Source organism: Eptesicus fuscus, chromosome 4, assembly GCF_027574615.1.
Source record: "Eptesicus fuscus isolate TK198812 chromosome 4, DD_ASM_mEF_20220401, whole genome shotgun sequence".
Classification (NCBI taxonomy): domain Eukaryota; kingdom Metazoa; phylum Chordata; class Mammalia; order Chiroptera; family Vespertilionidae; genus Eptesicus; species Eptesicus fuscus.
The window spans coordinates 60,551,803-60,573,586 of record NC_072476.1 but is presented as its reverse complement, the minus strand read 5'-3'; the positions used below and the strand labels follow the sequence as shown (position 1 = coordinate 60,573,586).

General features: G+C 35.0%; 1 long non-coding RNA gene across 1 annotated transcript; it reads right to left on the bottom strand.

Annotated features, from left to right (window-relative positions):
• Positions 1–637: 637 nt before the first annotated feature.
• On the bottom strand, positions 638–20,297 carry LOC114230179 (uncharacterized). Its single transcript, XR_008555676.1, has 5 exons — positions 20,189–20,297; positions 19,096–19,198; positions 18,191–18,287; positions 15,688–15,762; positions 638–1,154 (listed from the first exon to the last, which is right to left on the bottom strand). It is a non-coding gene; the product is annotated as an uncharacterized LOC114230179 (long non-coding RNA).
• Positions 20,298–21,784: the final 1,487 nt, after the last annotated feature.

Here is a 21,784-nt window from a genome sequence, read left to right as displayed (position 1 = left end):
CATTAAAATTTTAATAAGATCAAACAAAAGTAATTTTATTGTATTAATATCCTCCTTTTTCAATCAACAAGAAGAAATTTACAAGTTCTACTGAATGAAGAATTCCTTGATCTACGTTAGAAAGTATTCAATCTAGGGCCAGATTACCATTCTATGAACTTCAAAATTTTTTTCAAGAGTAACATAGTACATTCATAAGTGGATTGGTTGATGGAGACTCCTCCAATGAATCCCAATAAATTCTCATCTTCCATCAAAAATAAAGGAAATTGTTTAAGTGAGCTAAATGTAGATGGCAGTCATAGCTAAAACACAAGAATAACATCGTGCTCTCCCTCTGCAGCAAAATAAAGCTTCTACATATCCATAGTTAAAAAAAGAACCTATGATTTTTATACTTCTTTGACCAAAATAAGTATGTAAATTACAAAATTAAACATTTGGAAAAGTCATAGTACTTCATCAATAAACAGATGAAATGATAATACAGTTAGTTGACCCTTGAACAACATGGGTTTGAATTTTACAGGTCCACTTATAAATGATTTTTTTTTTAGTATATGCTTAACTTTATATTTTTGTTGTTTTCTAAAATTCAATATATTTTTTATCATTTTTATTTTTTAATTACAGTTGACATACAATATTATATTATTTTCAGGTGCACATCCCAGGGATTAGACATTATATAACTTACTAAGTGATCACCCCAATAAATCTAGTACCAATTTAACACCATACATAGTTATTACAATATTATTGACTATATTCCCTGTACTTTATATCCCCATGATTATTCTGCAACTACTAGTGTATACTTCTTAATCCCTTCACCTTTTTCACCCATCCCCCCCAACACCATTCCCATCTGGCAACAGTCAAAATATTCTCTGTATCTATAAGTCTGTTATGTTCTGCTTATTCATTTATTTCATTTTTTAGATTCAATTGTTGATATACATGCATGTATTGCCATTTTATTGTTTATACTTTTACCTTTTCTTCTTCTTCTTCTTCTTAAAGAAGACCCTTTAACATTTCATGTAATACTGGTTTGGTGGTGATGAATTCCTTTAGCTTTTTCTTGTCTGGGAAGCTCTTTATATGCTCTCCAATTATAATGAGTACCCTGATATCAAAACCAGACAAGCACACTGCAAGAAAAGAAAATTACTGGCCAATGTCCCTGATGAATATAAATGCAACAAAATATTAACAAACTGAATTCAACAGTACATTAAAAGGGTCATACACTACTATCAAGTGGGATTTATCCCAGAGATATGAAGATGGTAAAACATCCACAAATCAATGTAACTTACAACATTAACAAAATAAAAGATAAAATCATATGATCATCTTAATAGGTGATCATATTCAAAATCCATTCATGATTAATTCAAAATACATTCATGATATTAAGGATACATACCTCAACATAATAAAGGCCATATATGCAGGCCACACACAACACCATACTCAATGGTAAAAAATGAAAAGTTTTTCTCTAAGATCAGGAACAAGACAATGATACCTACTCTTATTCAACAGTACTAGAAGTCATAGACAGAGCAACTAGGCAAGAACAAGAAGTAAAAGGCATTCATATTGGAAAGGAAGAAGTAAAACTACCTCGATTTCTAAATGACATGATATCATATACAGAATACCCTAAAGTCTCCACCAAAAAAATTACAACTAATCAACAAATTCAGTAAATTTGTAGGATACAATATCAATATGTAAAAAATCAGTTGCATTTCTGTACATTAACAACAAACTATCAGAAAGTGAAATTAAGAAAACAATCCCATTAAAAAACACATCCAAAAGAATAGCTAGGAATAAATTTAACCAAGGAGGTAAAAACTCCATACAACACTGAAAACTATAAGATATTGATGAAAGAATTGAAGAAGACACAAAATGTAAAGATAGTCTGGGTTCATGGATTAGATGAATTACTATTGGTAAAATGTCCATACTACCCAAAGCAATCTACAGATTCAATAGAATCCCTATCAAAATTCCAATGGTACTTTTTCCAGAAATAGAAAAAAAAATTCTAAAATATGAATGGAACCACAAAAGACCCTGAATAGCCAATGCAATCTTGAGAAAGGAGAACAAAGCCAGAGGTATCATGTTCCCTGATTTCAAACTACATTTCAAAGCTATAGTAATCAAAACAGTATTGTATTGGCACAAAAACAAACACATGTATCAAAGGAACTGAATAGAGAGCCCAGAAATAAACCCATGTACCAGAAATATGACTTTCTGTTTTCACCTGGGATCAGCTGGCTCTCTCCTTTAGACCTTTAGAAAGTTCCCACTTAATGGCCTCTTTGGCCTAGTCTTTTCCTCTCATTCAAGGCAGAGCCAAAGTAATCCTATATAATAAAGAGGTAATATGCAAATTAACCCTCACGCACTCACAAGATGGCTGCCTGTGACCAGGCCGGCAGGGGGGGCAGTAAGGGGTGACCAGGCCAGTGGGGGGGGGGGTAGTTAGGAGCAGCCAGGCCGGCAGGGAGGGGGTGGTTGGGGGTGACCTGGCTGGCAGCAGGGGCAGTTGGGGGCGACCTGGCTGGCAGCGGGTGGCAGTTAGGGGCAATCAGGCAAGCAGGCAGTTGAGCGATTAGGAGCCAGTGGTCCAGGATTGTGAGAGGGATGTCTGACTGCCAGTTTAGACCCAATCCCCAGAATCGGGTCTAAACTGGCCGTCAGACATCCCCCAAGGGGTCCTGGGTTAGAGAGGGTGCAGGCTGGGTTGAGGGGACTCCCCCCCATGCACGAATTTCATGCACCGGGCCTCTAGTATACTTAATAGTAGTAAAAGTGGCAAAAGGACCAATGGAACAGAACAGAGAACCGAGAAATCAACCCAAGCCATTATGCTCAATTAATATTTGACAAAGGAGGCAAGAGCATACAATGGAGTCAAGACAAACTCTTCAATAAATAGTGTTAGGAAAATTGGAAAGATACATGCAAAAAAAGAAACTAGATCACCAACTTACACCATACATAAAAATAAACTCAAAATGGATAAAAGACTTAAACGTAAGACAGGAAACCATAAAAATCTAAAAGAAGCTATAGGCAGCAAAGTAGCAGACATATGTCATAGCAATATCTTTACCCATACATCTCCTAGGACAATGGAAACTAAGGAAAAAATAAACAAATGGGACTACATCAAAATAAAAAGCTTCTGCACAGCAAAAGAAACCATCAACAAAACAAGAGAGCCCACTACATGGGAGAACATATTTGGCAATGTTACATCTGATAAGGGTTAATCTCCAAAATTTATACGGAACTCATACAACTTAACAAAAGGAAGATAAACAATCCAATCAAAAAATGGGCAAAGTACATAAATAGACACTTTTCAAAAGTGGACATACAGAAGGCCAAGAGACATATGAAAACATGCTCAAAGTCACTAATCCTCCGAGAGATGCAAACCAAAATGACAAGAGAGAGCAAACCCTGTAAGGAGCCACTATGAAGCTCCAGTTGACTTTTACCATACAGAAATTTGGTTCCAGTGTTGTCAGATCACTTTTTCCCAAAAAGAAATCTGCCCAAATCAAAACGACAATATGGTACCATCTCACACCTGTCAGAATGGCTATTATCAACAAATCAACAAATGACAAGTGTTGTCGAGGATGTGGAAAAAAAGGAATCCTCCTGCACTGCTGGTGGGAATGCAGACTGGTGCAACCACTGTAGAGAACAGTATGGAGTTTTCTCAAAAAATTAAAAATGGAACTCCCATTTGACCCAGTAATCCCACTTTTAGGAATATATACCAAGAAATCAGAAACACCAATCAGAAAGGATATATGCACCCCTGTGTTCATAGCAGCACAATTTACAATAGCTAAGATTTGGAAAGCCATCAGCAGATGAGTGGATTAAAAAACTGTGGTACATCCACACAATGGAATACTACGCTGCTATAAAAAAGAAAGAACACTTACCATTTGCAACAGCGTGGATGGACCTGGACAACAAATAAGCCAGTCAGAGAAAGACAAATATCACATGATCTCACTCATTTGTGGAATATAATGAACAACATAAACTGATGAACAAAAATAGATCCAGAGACATAGAAGCATCAAACAGACTGTCAAACCTCAGAGGAAAGGCAGGGGAGGGTGAGGGAGATGAGGTAAGAGATCAACCAAAGGACTTGTATCCATGCATATGAGCATGACCAATGGACACAGACACTAGGGGGGTGAAGGCATTAGCTGGGGAGTGGGAGTGGGCAGGGAGAGGTCAATGGAGGGAAAAGGAGACATATGTAAAACTTTCAACAATAAAGAATTAAAAATATAGAGATCATGAAAAACAAGAGTGGCAAAAGGAAATGGACAAACAAGGGGATATGATGCTAACTGCCTTTTGAATATGGATTCATGGCATCTTTCATACCTCCAGATCCTGATTTACTTTCTCCCTAACATTGTAATTCACTGAAGAAGAAAAAAAAAGACAGAAATACCAAATTTTATAGCAAGTCAGAGAGTTCTTCAATCCTAGAAACAATATTTGGCCAGATACAATATAGTTTGGATCTGGGAGAAGCCTTAAAAATTGAGTTCTATCTTCATTTTATATATAAGAAAACAGATTCAAAGAGGCTCAGTGACTTAGCCAGGGTTAATTTTCTTAAGTTTAATTCTTAAAAAGAAAAAAATATATTTTTCAAGTTTTTCTTTAACAATTTTTACGTGAGAGAAGTAAAGATCTGCCCCAACTCTTTAAATACAATCTTTTAAAAGTTGCCATTTTCTAATTTGTCCAACGCAGTCTAGTTGGAAGTCAATAAATAAAATGAACTTGTCGTTCTGTTTAATTAAAAAAAAAAAACAGAGGAGAGAACTTTGTTTATCAACAATATAATAACATATACTTGCAGCAGTTTTCTTGAAACTAAGAAATTCAAAGAAAGGAAAATGGCAAATGACTTCTCAAACTTCAGGGAAATATTTTTCTTTTAGAGTTAGTTTTCTGAAGAAAGCAGATAAAGACAAGACCACCTGTGAATTAATATATTCTCAGAAAATTCTTTTTGAAAAATAAATGTGTTTGTTTTATTGTTCTACAAGAAAAAAAGAAACAGACTTTATGAAACACACTGGAAAGTCCCATCCTTTCCATGCCTATCCTTATTTGTACTATAAAGAAATGAAAGCCAAGGTATCACTGGCTATGATCCACACTGCATGCTTTGGTTTCCACTAGGACTTACACTAAATTTCTTATGAACTATTCTATTTTCCATTTATCTGAGTAATTTCTTGTAATTGCTACTATCCCAAAGAAGTGTATTTATAGTTAAATAGCCTATGGCTCATACTTGGTGTTTGGAAAAGATTTTTTTGCCCTCGTTTCACTGTTTCTTTCCCCACCTTTTCTAACCTAAAGAAAATTTAGTGTCCCACAACTTCATTAACAAAATATTTCAAATCCAAGGATGAAAATATACCAAAATTAACCACAATACAAGTTCTAACTCTGTCGTAGTTAGATAAAACAAACAAGATAAAACAGACTAGTGATGCAGACAAATATGATAGCCAAGGAACTAAAGAAGACTCTTCAAGCCAAGTTTTAATGCCAGAGAAGGTAAATCTAACATTCGCTTTTATAATTATTCCTAGAATGAATTCCTATTCTAAGCAAGAATAACAACAGCAGTAAATCTAAAAGGAGACAAGAAATTTTGAGGAAGCCTAATTATATTTTTTTCTCCATAATACATAGCAAATCTTAACACTCAATAGATAACATACACTCATAGCAGAGCTCATTAATGAAAATATCACACTAGCTGTTTAAAGACTGCCTCTGCCTCTGGTGATTTAAGTGGAACAGACATATACTGCCTCTTTCAACAGTCTACAATTGCCTTCAGTTTTTCTGTCAATAGTTTTAATCTTCTTTGTTGTTTTGCTAAACTTAGTCTTTTTTTTTTTTTAATGTATTTTGCAATCAATTTTGCAAGTACTTGTAACAATAGATTCAATTGTGGACCTCTGTCCCTAAATGGAAAAGTCATTCTAAATTTATTTTATGTAAAACCTAAATTTATTTGGTTGCTTCATTTCTGTACTTAGTTCTTATTAAAATCCTTGCACTTTTATAAATTTCAGACAGCAAGACAGAAAAAGAGAGTCAGAGAAAGAGGAGGAGAGGACTTTGTAATAAATCCTGCTTGAGCCAACTCTCAGTAGTCTTTTGGCAAAAGGTCTGTGCGTGAACTATTTCCAAGACCTCAGTTTGAAAGACAGCCAAAGGCTCCACAAAAGAACAGGTCCTAAATGGCTTATTACCTTTCACCTTTGACCTTTTACCCAGTTGCCTCATACTTTGTGAACTTGAAATCTTGTGAGAGAATGCTTTGCCATCCTACTGTTTACAAACAACCAATTTATTCTACAGGATCAGCTTGGCAGGACATATCCAGGTCACCTGACCTGGGTTGTCCAAGAAACTATGTGCCTCAGACTCTTAAAATTAAGCCAAAACTGCAACATTTTGACTGGTTGAAATCAGTATTGGACTGTGTAGCAATCATCAATCATTTAATTCATTTTTATGTTGTACACTTCACCAAACTATTAACACAAAAAAAGTAAAAGCAATCATACTTGAATTATAAGTTGTATAAATTATGCCTTGCATGGAAGAGAGGAAAAGCATAAATTTAAACCTGAATATTACAAGTTAATCTCAACTATTATACTACCCTAGATCTTGCTAAATTTATCAGTTCACAACAAAAATTACACAGTCTTGCCCAGCCAGTGTTGCACAGTGGTTGAGTGTCAACCTAAGATATAGAAGGTCACAGTTCAATTCCAGGTCAGAGCACATGCCCGGGTTTCAGGCTCAATCCCCAATGGGGGGTGTGCAGGAGGCAGCCAATCAATGATTCTCTCTCATCATCAATGTTTCTCTCTCTCTCTCTCTCTCTCTCTCTCTTTCTTCTCTCTCTCTCTCTCAAATCAATAAAAATATGTTTTTTAATCACACAATCTTTCAGTTAGTAATTCATGTGTTTTCAAAACTCAGCATTTGTTTTAGTCAGACTTTACATTAGGCATTTACCTAAAAAAATTACTTGATTAAATTCATTATCTCCAGCATGTTTGTACTGATACTTTAAGGCTGCTGCTTTGATTATTTTGGTGATTCCTTTCAATAGATTATATAATTAATTTAAGTCTCACAAATTATTAAGGAGTATAAATATAGTCAGATTTATTTTTTAAATGTGAAAATTTATTATTTATTTTAAGAATGAATAAACTAGTGAGCAATCACATTTCAAAGGGTCCTTTATTATTCAATGGATTTATTTTCAGGAGTTATTTTATTAATGTCTTTACTGTACTCAAAATATAATTAAATTTGCCAAAATATTATATGCACACAGCTTATCAGGAATATCAACTATTTTGAAATAAGTACAATGTCAATGAATTTTCTTAATTGAAGAAAACTGTATCATTGTATTTACATATGCATTCACCACTAAGAAAAAATTAATTGCACTGATCACAAGAGTGAAGTTGATTTAATAATTTACTACTTGATAAATGGTAAATATGGTTTTTAATTTTGGAAAAGAGCTTCCGTGTTTAATCTAATGATGACAATGATGATGATGATGATAGGTAGGTAGCATTTATTGAATGTGCTGAACACTGCTGGAAGTACTTTACATGGATTATATAATTTAATCTTCATGACAACCCTATGAAATTGATACAATTATTATTCTCATTTATAGAACAGGAAAGTGAATCAAAGAGAAGTTAGCAAGAGAAAGATTTGGAATTTGAACTTAAGCAATGTGACTTAATTGCCTCTTAAACCAGGGATGGCTCTTAGAAAAAACTTACTAAATATACAAATAAAATAACATTTAGAATTATAGTACTTGTATACCACTTTATACTTTCTTTATAAATCACCTTCATAAATGTTTCATTTGAGTTTCACAATAATCCTGTGAAGTAATATCATCATTCCTATTTTACAAATGAAGAAGGTAAAAGTAAGGAAGATTTCCCAGCCAGCCTGGCTCAGTAGTTGAATGTTGACCTATGAACCAGGAAGTCATGGTTCGATTCCTGGTCAAGGCACATGCCCGGGTTGAGGGCTCAATCCTCAGTGTGGGGTGTGCAGGAGGCAGCTGATCAACGATTCTCTCTCATCATTGATGTTTCTATCTCTCTCTCTCCTTCTCCCTCCCTCTCTAAAATCAATAAAAATATTTTTTAAAAATTAATTTAAAAAATAAAAGTAAGAAAGATTAACTGATTTTTCTAAGGTCACTTGGCTAATAAATTAATAGCATGAGAATGCCAACCCAGGTCTTTTAATATCAGACCTTATGGGTTTTTTCTTTGTAATTAAATGTATTGGGGTGGCAATGCTGATCTCTACCGGCTAGATACCATTAGCTCCCCGAACCCCAATTGCAGAAACCAAAAATGTCTCCAGACATTGCCAAATATCCCTTGGGAAAGCAAAATCATCCCCACCTAACAACCACTAGTTTAGACTATCCTCCCTGCTGAAAACTAAAAATGCAGAATTTTTATAAATATACAATCACCTCAAAGCACTGAGCTGACATAATAGGGACTTTTCAAGTCAAATTCTGTATGAAATATCAAACCCAGTGCTATCTTTCTAGTTAGTAGAGCATCAAACACCAAAGCCAATATTGACTTGAGAACATTTGTTAGTTGGAAAATTTAAACTTCAATTCAGAAACATTGAAGGCAAAGAGCCCCACCTAAAGAGGGGGTTGTCTAGTAGGAAATCCTCTCCATATTAACCTCAAAGGCAATACCTAGAATGTCCTCCCATTCCCAGCCTCACCCCTACGACTTCAGTGAGGTTACTTTGGCACTAAGAAGAACAGAGGGAAAAAGGGAAAGGAAACGAGGAGGAACCTCTATTATCAGATGCAAATAAAATTAAATTGTACCCCTATCTTATACCACTCACAAAAAATTAACTCAAAATAGATTAAAGACTTAAATATAAGACCTGAAATCATAAAATTCCCAGCTTTCCACTACCAAAAATATTTGGTCACATGCTGGCCTTTATGGATATTTGCTGACCAAGTTCTCATTACCTTAGTTGACTAGGGAACCTCAATTAGAGATTTTGGTTAAAATGGTCCTAGATTATTTGGCAAAAGCAAATGCAAATCCTCCCTCTAGGAAGGTAACTTTATTCTAAGCCTCCAGGACTTTCCAAATAATTTTGCAAAAGCAATGAGAAAGATAACCAAGCATGCAAGGGAACAAAAGCACAATGGGCAAAAGCCTACATAAATAAAAGACAACTGAGAGGAGAACCAAGATGGCAGCATAGGTAAATACCTGTAATTGCTGCCTCTCACAACCACATCAAAATTACAACTAAAAGACAGAACAACTATCATCAAGAACTTCAGTAAAGCTGGCTGAGTGGAAGTACTACAACCAGAGAGGTGAAGAAAGTACATTGAGACTGGTAGGAGGTGCGGAGGCGCGGAACAGGCTGGCACCCGGGTGTGCTGCTTTTTTAATCAGGAGGGAGATACAAACTCCTGCTTGCTCTGAACTCCAGTTCTGGGCGAGACTCTGGGGGACCCAGACACATACAGGAACTCCAGTTCTGGGTGAGACTCTGGGGGACCCAGACACATATGGGGAGAAACTGGACTGTCTGGCATCGGGGCAGGAATGCGAGGGTGGCTTTCTTCCAGATGGAGGTGCTCGCAGGGGTCACTGTTCCTGTGCTGGGACCTCTCCAGGGCAGGGCTGACTGGCAGCCATTGCTGTTTGCTCCACCCTGGGGATTCCCTGAGACTCCACCCTACCCAATTTATAACCCCACCCAAGTTGTGCCCAGTGGCTTTTGCATATGAATGGCCTATCCTTTCTCAGCCTAAAACCTGTCAAACAGGCAGCAGCTGGGTCAGAGAGCCCCAAAGCTATCAAAAGAAGGCCCAAGAACCAGCACCAGCACCTTGCTTCACAGCTGGGCCTCGTCTGCGCACTTCCAAACCTAATACAAAGAGGAGGAATCTTCAGATCTCTCTGTAGCTCCTGCTGGGTGGCCCTAGCAGTGGCTGATGTTGCACCTCCTTGGAGATCCAAGAGCCAGTGTACCCAGTGGTCAGTGTGAGACCAATACCAGATTACAAGTCTTCACATCCATAAGTGACACACTCAAGGGACAGACTCAGTGAGCACCAAAGACCCACTGAAGCAAGTCCTGTCCCATAAGGGTGTCTCCTGCACAGCAGCTCTTCCATTGTAAACACAGCTGGTCCTCACAGCCAATTGGCCTGGAGGTCAATTCCTCCCAGTGACACCAATAGCAACCAAGGCTTAACTACAACAAGACTGTGCACACAGCCCACAAAAGGGTGCACCAAGAGTGTCCACCTCAGGTGATTGGGGAGGCCGAGCCACTGGGCCCTATAGGACACCTACTATACAAGGCCACTCTATCAACTCAAGGAGACTTAGCAGCTACCCAATACATAGAAACAAACACAGGGAAGCAGCCAAAATGCAGAGACAAAGAAACATGTCACAAATGAAAGAAATGGAAAAAAGCAAAATATTGGATATAGAGTACAAAACCACAGTTATATGGTTACTCAGGAATCTTCTAGAAACCTCCAAGGAACTTACTGAGACCTTCAAGGATCTTAGTGAGAATGCAAAAAAAAAAAAAAAAAAAAAAAAAACGGAAAAGGACCATTCAGAAATTAAGTATACACTGACTGAAATAAAGAATAATATACAGAGATCCAACAGCAGACTAGAGGATCCCAAGAATCAAGTCAAAGATTTGAAATACGAGGAAGCAAAAAACACCCAACAGGAAAAGGAAAAAGAAAAAAGAATCCAAAAATATGAAGATAGTGTAAGGAGCCTCAGGGACAACTTCAAGCATACCAACATCCAAATTATGGGGATGCCAGAAGAAGAGAGAGAGCAAGATATTAAAAAGCTATTTGAAGAAATAATGACAGAAAATTTCCCCTACCTGGTGAAAAAAAAATAGACTTACAAGTCCAGGAAGCACAGAGAACCCAAAACAAGAGGAATCCAAAGAGGACCACACCAAGACACATCATAATTAAAATGCCAAGGGCAAAAGACAAAGAGAGAATATTAAAAGCAGCAAGAGAAAAACAGTTAGTTACCTAAAAGGGAGTACCCATACTACTGTCAGCTGATTTCTCAACAGAAACTTTGCAGGCCAGAAGGGAGTGGCAAGAAATATTCAAAGTGATGAATAGCAAGAACCTACAACCAAGATTACTCTACCCAGCAAAGCTATCATTCAGAATTGAAGGTCAGATAAAGAGCTTCACAGACTAGAAAAAGCTAAAGGAGTTCATCATCACCAAACCAGTATTATATGAAATGCTGAAGGGTATTCTTTAAGAAGAGGAAAAAGATAAAGATAAAAAATTATGAACAACAAAGTGACAACAAATACATATCTATCAACAAGTGAATCTAAAAATCAAATGAATAAAAAATCTGATGAACAGAATAAACTGGTGAATGTAATAGAATCAGGGGCATGGAAAGGGAGCAGACTGACAATTCTCGGGGGGAAAGGGGTGTGGGGGTACGGGAAGAGATTGGACAAAGATCTTACACCTATGGATGAGGACATAGGTGTAACCATCAACAGGCATAACTACCATCAGGCCCCCCATGGTGGAGGATGGGGGTGAGGGCCTGGGGTGTGGTGGGAACCGGGTGGATGGGAGCTATGGGGGGGGGGGAGGAACATCTGTAATAATCTGAATAATAAAGATTAAAAAAAGAAGGAGAAAAATTTTCCAGGTAACCTCCATGCTGTCTCAAAGGGTAAGAGATCCTTCTTTTTTACTGCTGCATAATATTCCATGGTATAAATGTACCACAGCTTTCTTATTCACTCATCTACTGATGGGCACTCGGGCTGTTTCCAGATCTTAGCTATTGTAAATTGCACTGCTATGGACATAAGTGTGTATATATTCTTTCTGATTGGTGTTTCGGGTTTCTTAGAGTATATTCCTAGAAGTGGTATCACTGAGTCAAATGGCAGTTCCATATTTAATTTTTTGAGGAAACTCCATACTGTTTTCCACAGTGGCTGCACCAGTCTGCATTCCCAGCAGCAGCGTATTAGGATCCCCTTTTCTCCATAGCCTCACCAACACTTGTCATTTGATGATTTGTTGATGGTAGCCATTCTGACAGGTGTGAGGTGATACCTCATTGTCATTTTAATTTGCATCTCTCTGATGATCAGTGATTTTTGAGCATTTTTTTCATATGTCTCTTGGCCATCTGTATGTCATCTTTGCAGAAGTATCTATTTAGGTCCTTTGCCCATTTTTAATTGGATTGTTTATCTTCCTTTTGTTAATTGTATAAGTTCCTTCTACATTTTGGATATTAACCCTTTATCAGATGTATCATTTCCAAATATGTTCTCCCATACAGTGGGCTCCCTTTTCATTTTGTTGATGGTTTCTTTTGCTGTCCAGAAGCTTTTTATTTTGATGTAGTCCCATTTGTATATTTTCTCCTTAGTTTCCCCTGCTCTAGGAAATGTATCCACAAACCTATTGCTACAAGAGATGTCTGAGATTTTGCTGCCTATGTTTTCTTCTAGGATTTTTATGGTTTCACGACTTACATTTAAGTCTTTTATCCATTTTTGGTTTATTCTTGTGTATGGTGTAAGTTAGTGGTTTAGTTTCATTTTTTGCATGTATCTGTCCAATTGCCCAACATCGTTTATTGAAGAGGCTGTCTTGACTCCATTGTATGCTCTTGCCTCCTTTGTCAAATATTAATTGACCATAGAGATGTGGGTTGATTTCTGGGTTAGAAAGTGGAGCATTTTATGGCCCCAATTTAGTTTATGGTCACTTCACAAAATCTGCCAAAGTTATAAAAGATTTGAAGTTTTTTCTATAATTAATAAGTTGATCTTTTGTCTCTCCATATCTAATTCCTTATTTCTAATTCTACCAGGATGATTTATATTGTTAAAAACATCTTTGGAGGATTAGTATTTTGGTCATAATTTTACATGAATACAATAATGGATTATATACATAAATAATTGCCTAATCAGGAATAAAATTTTAATCCTAGAAGAGATGTTTAATAGAAATTTTAACTACTCAGCACATCATTAGTGGTGCTAGGGGTTTAAAAATTAAATTTTAAGCCCTGGCTGGTTTGGCTCAGTGGATGGAGCATTGGCCTGCAGACTGAAGGATCCCAGGTTCGATTCCAGTCAAGGGCATGTACCTTGATTGCGGGCACATCCCCAGTAGGAGGTGTGCAGGAGGCAGCTGATCAATGTTTCTCTCTCATCGATGTTTCTAACTCTCTATCCCTCTCCCTTCCTCTCTGTAAAAAAAATCAATAAAATATATTTTTTTAAAAAACTTAAATTTCAAGGTGGTTAAAGCATAAATTCAAGAACTTTAGATAATTTTTAAGAGAATAAAATGTTAAAATAAAAATTAGCTTATAATGTGCTTATATAATTAGGTATAATTATACATTATTACTCTATTTTCATATAAGTTAATATAGTAGAAGAATATTATTCAGAAAAAATTTTTGTATAACATTTTTTGTATAATATTTTTTGTATAATATTTTGTATAATATTTTTTGTAAAAAATTTTGTATAACATTTTTTGTATAATATTTTTAAAGACAATGAAATAGCAACAAAATAATTTTTAGATATAATATAAATAAATCTTATTTATTAAAGAAACTAAGTTAGAAAGCATGGGAACACTGACACACTAATTACTCTGCTTTACATAGGGCTAAAGTATAACAGCACAATTCTGTGATCCTTATATATACAAAGCTTCCCCTAACTTTGATGATTTTGCCTTTGTTGGAAACACAGAATTGCTTTATCATATGCAATTCTATTATTAGTATGAGGATCTCATAATAACTCTATTAACTGGGGCCGTACATTCCCATGCCTGAGAATTTTCAATGAAGGAACCTCACTTTTACTAAGGTAATAACTGGATTTTGTTCAAGATTCTCAAATTTTGAGTATATCACATTAAAAAGCACCCACTTTATTTTCAATTGCTTGGGTGGATGGGATTAAAGAAAATGCAGCTGTACTATAAGAATTTTCTGCTACTCAACTGCCAGTGTAGTTATGCATGAAGAATTCTTATTAAGTCAAAAGAGAACAGAATGCATTTCAAAGCAGAATTGACCCCCTGGATTCAGTTTTACCAATGGAAAGATTCCAGTCACTCTAGACTCTTTTCCCTACTCAAAAAGAGATCCTCTCTACTAATAACCATTAAAATGCCCCACACTTTTAAGTTTGCAGCATCGTGGCCTCATTACAAATTAGGTATTTAGAGAAAACTGCATTTCCTTTAAAAGAAAATGTTAAGTATGTACAATTCCTCCATCATGCATTTTTTAAATACTAACTGTTTTTGCAACCTTGACTCAGGCAAATGCTCAAGGAGGCTATAGAACTGATATAAGTATGAGTTTTATGCCTGATTGTAAATCATTCTAAAGATTTTTTTAATGCAAAAAATAACATCATCATTGTGAATTCTGCTCTGAATACAAAGGCAGGAATTAAATTGCGTTGTTAAAATGTTAGCAACTACATTTCATTTTTTGAAGAGGCAATTTAGTTTTCTGAAATAAAGACTTGATTATATATCTTATTACTGTTATAAGAATCTGATATATCACAAAATATAAGAGTTACAGCATGTGCCAACTATCAACCAGGAAAAATGAACATGATTCATAATTCACTTTGAGAATGTCTAGTTAGTCAATCAAGTGATTTGTAATCATGAAGGCTGCCAGAAATTGAATGAATAATGAGCCACAGTAAAACCCCTGGATTTTTTTAGTATTCTTATTTCATTATGTGACTTTTATTGCTATTTTTAATCTCTGTTTCTCAGCATCACAAATTAAATCACATATTTACTTAGAATTTTTTTACTACTAAATAGGCTAAAGGATATACAAGTTGAATGACCAGAGTATTTAATGTCTTCCTACGAAATTAAAAGTTTTCATGTTTATAGCCAAAGCAAAGAAAATTGCACTCCTTCCAACCTCCTCAACACTTGCCTCATTTCATCTAAATTATTTGGTGAATATGCTATTTCAGCATAGCTCATTCTAATTCAGTATATTTTCTTAAGTTGTTTTATATAGTCTAAAACAAATAAAATCATTTAACAGAATCTAGTTGTTATCAGAAGTCTTAAGCTTGCTTTTAATATTTTCATTGCATAGCATTTCCTCAGTTAAAGTTATAAGCTGATGGCCAAAGAACATTTTACCTCTAATCCATATAATCTTATTAAATTATAAAAAGAGAAAATATAAACTAACTTAAGGCTTGGCATATTATTAAAAGGATAATGTGATAAATTAGTGTTTTTCAAAATGTAAAACTACTAAGCTATCTAAGATTTTGTTATTCTGATAATACTGACCATTAATCAGGAGTGTATTACATAAGAACTACAGTTTAAAGCAAATGGAACTTTAAATGTGATAACCAATAGGCTCATTTGCTACTTACTTTTTATAATTTTCAAGCAGAATGATCCTCTTCCAACTTTAGATTGATTATGACACCAGAGCACATGTGGGCCTCCTTAAGGAAAGTAATAGAGTCCTTGAGTCAAGATCTATCATACTCATTATTGAAATATATTTATGAAAAATCAACTACCTAAATTTTATGGGTAAATTTCCAATAATAAATGTTTGGTTGTTCAAGATAACAATATCTTGAACTCCAAGAAGCCAATATGATTATAGTGAGAACTCAGGGAACTATTTTCTACACTGAATGGCCCCTGAAAAGTATAGCAATACTCCACCTTAGAATTACTTTATCACTCTTGTCATACCAACTATGAGAATCATCTTTTCTTAAAAAAAAAAAATTATCTTTTCTTTCCTATCAAGATTAACCAACCATTCCTTCATTCATTCTCTCAGTCATTCAAAAATGTTTATTAAGAAGCTACTATGTTCCTCCTTGTGCTAAAAATTGAGGATATAAAAATTAGACACACCACCTTTTTATTTGCCCTTAATAAATCTATAGTTAAAAAGAGACATATAGATAAGTATAATAAAATATAGGTTCTAGAATAGACCTACGTACAGGAAAGGCTTAAAGAAGGTAAAGTTCACCCAGCTAGCATAGCTCAGTGGTTGATTCCTGTTCAGAGCACATGCCTGGGTTGCGGGCTCAATCCCCAATCCCGGGCATGTAGGATGCAGCCGATCACTGATCCTCTCTCCTCATTGATGTTTCTGTCCCTCTCTCCCTCTCCCTTCCTCTCTGAAATCAATTAAAAATATGTATATTAAAAAGAAGAAGGTAAGATTCACTGCCAGAGGTCAGTAGTCAGGAAAGCCTTCAAAAAAATAACAAAGCTGAGTCTTAAATGAAAAGTTGCTACTTTACCAGGAGCAAAGAGGAAAGATCATAATGGTAAGAAGGAAAATATTAATGAAGATTAAAAAGTACCAAATAACAAATCATGGTACGATGACTACAAGCTATTTAGTCTAAGACTAACATGTAAGGAGTATATATGATATTAAGTGGTAAGGGAGGGCTGCCAGAGGTAAGCCTAAAGCAGTATGCAATGGCTCAATAACAAAAGACCTTGTACATACACTAAAGAGAACACAGTCTATCTTTTATAAACAACAGAAATGATCAAAGGATTTTAAGTATAAAAATCATAGGATCATAGATTTCCATGATTCCTAAACAACTTATGCATTTGGCTTTCCTCAACAGTGATCAAACCAACATTTCACATTTCATTATGTATCTGTTAGAGAACTATCACCATTTTAGCCTACCTGTTTTATAATCATATGAAAATGATTTTCCAGAACAAGGGTCTCAGCCTCTAGCAAACTTGTGAGTAAAATAACAATCCTACTATCTGAAAAGTGGGGTAGATACTAAAGATACACCAATTTCCAAGGGAATCATCAAGATTCTACTTAAAGAATTCATACATGTGACATATGCATTTGCATATACCTACAACATTAAATATTCATAATCTACTGACAGATTTTCAAAAGTTATGCCCACGTGAAGTCACAAAAGCAAAAGTTTTGGCCAGTGACATTTTGGTGTGCCTTAATCAGCAGTATAAAATCACTGTGAACTAGCCAGGCTGTTTCATAAGCGAAGCAGTTCAGTCCTGAGTTACATACATAAAAGCTTCATGCAGCTTAACACAGAACTTCTAAATAGTAGACCACAGAAGCTCTGAGGTCATATATCCACACTTGGAATCCTGGGTCAGCCACTTGTACAAATTATTAAATTCTTTGAGTCTCAGTTTTCTTATCTATAAACTTGGGGCAATTACTCCTACCCCATATAACTGTTGTGAAGATATAATGAGACATAGAAAGCACTTAAACATAGAACTGAGCAAATATTCATTATTCAATAAATAGTATTTTATTATAACTACACTAGAAATTATTCTATCTATGACAAACTCAAGTTTATACACTAACTAATTTTGTTAGATTTGCATTATTAAAGAAATTTCCAAAGTCTAGTCCAACTGAAAATGTTTGAGGTAGGCCAAATGTGAAAATAATAATCATCATACTGAGGCAAACCATATAAAATAATGTATTCAAGAAATAAAATTTTTTAAAAATGCATCAAGTTACACTGACTAATTACTTATAAAGCATGGGAAGAAAGAATCCAATCTTTTTTTCCAAATATTGAATTTTTAACATCCATAGGGGAAAAGTATCTCGTTTTATTCTAGAAAGCATATATCCATAAGAGGTCAAATATAAAACCATAGTCTAAATCATCTAGTGGGGAATTTGAAAAAATTGAAATAGTCCAATCTTAATATAGAAATACTCAGAGCCTTTGCGAGGAAAAGAAAATTGTACAATAAAAACTTTTCTCAAATTATAGTGCCATGTTATTACTTTTTTTAATTTCATGGCCTCTTACAAAAAACATATAGTATAGATAGTAAGGCTGGTTATAATCATGTAATGTCATGTACCTGTAGCATAAGGAACCCCTCCTTACAGTTAGGCCTTTCATCTACCTTCAGTGAGCATCAGCCCTACCAGTCTGTGACCTTGGGATTTGTTTATACCCTGAAAGAAGGAAAATAAAATTATAATAACAATAGCAACAACAAAAAAAAGGCAGAATACTAGCAAAGCAAGACTATAAAAGAAAATTTACTTTGACAGCCTGACAAAGAAATTACTCAATTGAAAACAACTAGAAAAAATGAGGATCAAAGCAACATTAGTAACTGTATCAAGTTATTTCTGTATACTCCCATATGTTTACATATATATTCATATATGTACATAATTCATGGTCAGATAAGATTCATGGGTCAAATCACAAAAATACTTAGTAGAGTAAAATGAAGTTATGATTATTAAATATGTATTAAATAATATTGACCTCAACTACAGATTTCTAAGCATATACACTACTAACTCTTATAAAATTAAACATATGTAGTCATCCACTGTATCTCTGAATAGCAAGCATTAATGATAGCTACCAGTTGAAAGACCGAAATGGAAAAGAATTTTCAGATTGATACTGAAATTTCCTGAAATCAGTAATATATTTTAAAGTAAGTATAGAACAGGTCATTCTGTTCAGCCAATATTCATCCAAACAAAAGTCATTAATTATAAGTTAGTTAGCATGTGTTATATGGAAATAAGATGAAGGTGAGAGAGAAGGTAATCAAACTACTTTTAGCATAAACACCAAATTATTATTTTCATTCTTTTTCATTGTTAGGTTATTTCTGTGTGATCCTTATACTCAAGTAATAAAGCATTATGGTTTAATATCTCATAAAACAAAATTTAAAACACTGAAAACATAAAATAACACTAGCATGATCTTTCCTGTATGAAAATGACACTGACTCACCATCCGTAGAGAGGAGTTTCAAGTTGTTTTTCCACAATGGAAATGGACTTGCTGATCTAGCCAGTTCCCTTGCCAAAGTTCCCTGGTGAACGAAAGCTTTTATCTGCAGGATGAGTGTTACCAGTAGTTACAAAAAACAACTAAATTAAATAATCAACATAGAAATTAAACTTGTGCCTTGATCCCAAGCCACTATGCTCTGATGGCCTACAAATGAAGCCACAGAAATATATAAATACTATATAATACTTACATACAAAGTTGCACGTATATTTCCTTAGACACATTCACTGTATTCTATGTACACTGAACTAAAAATACAAACAATCAGAGCCTGACCTCTATCCCTAAATAAAAATCTTCTGAGCTGCCTTAGCCAAAACGGAGATTGCTTCTGACATGTAAAATCAGAAGTATATAATGAAAATGCTCAGAACGTGAAAGCATGCCAATTTTACATTCCTCATCACAAGTAGAAATAACTGAGGAAATTACAGAATACTTTTGTTAATGTTAGTGATATTCTCAATAGCATTAAATGTAATATGACTACAGGCAAAACTACTTTGACATTTCCAGAATTCTGAAAAATATCAACTTTTCATGAAGAAAAACATTTTTGTTACTAGCTACAGTGTTCATTCGTGCTAATACATGCAAAGGTTTTGTAATTAAATATTCCTGATATGAAATTTTATCAGTTGCCTGCTCAATCTCCAGAAGAGTTGAAGAGCTGGTTAAACATTAATCAAAGACATAGTTTTTAAGTATAAGTAAAATTAATGTTATGTGTTTCTTTATTGTTTAAGAAAATAAAAGCTTAGATTAACATCTGTTAAAAATCAATGAGAAAGAGTTAACAACTAGGCATAATACAAACAAACTCACAATGCTAGGTATCTATGAGCAAAGCACTCACTATTTGGGGGTTCTGTGAACAGGTGGTACACAATCTCAAAGAAATCACAATATTAATATTACGGAAACATTCCATTTTCAGCTCTACATACTTGTTTGCAATAACAAACAGCTAAATTCTAACCCAGATCCTCCGCCAAAACAAAAGATGAGGTGGGAAAGCATGGCATCATACCAGCTCATTGTCGCTACCAGAGGGGTGGGGCCCTGGGGCTCCTCTTGCAAGTGGAGAGAAGGAAATTTCAATAGAGATGCTGAGAACATCTGCTACAACCTGTGATGTAGGTCTACTGTCACCTGTAGACAAATGAACTTGGTTAATTTTAAGACTAAAAATATTTCCAATCACAATTCCATTTTAATGAATCATTCTCTTTAACAACTCTTTATTACATTCATTACCATCATCCCACACCAACTTACCAAAATTGGGAGTCGTCCACTAAACCCCTAAAGTTCCTCTTCATTTTAGTTTCCCATTTCCACAATGCCCAGCTGAGCACCTTATAAATCGTAAATGTTTGATAAACTGAAGTTAACTAGTCATCTTACTCCCTCACCTGTTACCTCCCACCCCCAACAATCACTTATTCTAGCTATAGCCACCATTCCTGATGAAAAGACAGGATTATTATTCATTCTGTAAACATTTTTGCTTGAACACCTACTGGGTACCACGTTAAGTACAATGGATACTAGTGTAAGTAACACCTGATTCCTGTCCTTAAATAACTCAGTCTAGTACGAAAGATAAGGATGGAAATTAGCCATTATAATACCCTGTAATCAGTTTATGACAAGTTTTGTAGAAAGTGCTACAGATACTAAAAGGAAGTGAAAACTGGCTTAGAATAAAAGCTTTAGAAAGTAAATGCCATGTGAGATGAGTACTAAAGAATTAGTAGCTCCTGTACGGAGGGAGAAATACAGAAAGAGCACGGTCAGTGGAGAGAAGAGATGAAAAATTATAGAGCTGCAAAGGGGCACATGATATTCTGAGAACTTCAAGAAACTTTTGGGAAAGTAGCAGATGAGAATAAAAAGGTGCGAGAAATAATACAGAAATGCCTTATTATGCTAAAAAGCTGAACCTCTGTCCTGACTGAAGGAGGTAAGACAGGAGAATGACGTGATCATTGAAAAGATGTTGAAAGCAATGGGGAAGATGGGAGGAAGGACAAGACTGAAGGCAAAGGACCAAATAGGATAAGACAAAGCTGGTATGACCTAATTAATGGCTTATATAATTATGGTGACCCAACTCATCATTAATGACCATTAGGTCTGTTACCCAATATATCTCAAATTTAAATATATATTTATTTATTTTAATATATTTTATGGATTTTTTACAGAGAGGAAAGGAGAGGGATAGAGAGTTAGAAACATCGATGAGAGAGAAACATCTATTCAGCTGCCTCTTACACACTCCCCACTGGGGATGTGCCCGCAACCAAGGTACATGCACTTGACTGGAATCGAACCTGGGACCCTTGAGTCCGCAGGCCGACGCTCTATCCAATGAGCCAAACCAGTTAGGGCTTAAATATATATTTAAAGAATACAAACTCTAAAGTATTTTAGAAAACTGTTTATGTGATATGATCTCAATGAAAAATCATGGCAGGAATTACAAAGAAATTACATCAAGATGCCAAAATGTTAATAATGACTAGCTCTGGGTAGTGGGGCTACAGGTCATGTTTTTCTTCTTGTTACTGATATATTTCAAATTTTCTACATGATAATATTTAAAATATATCCTAGAGCA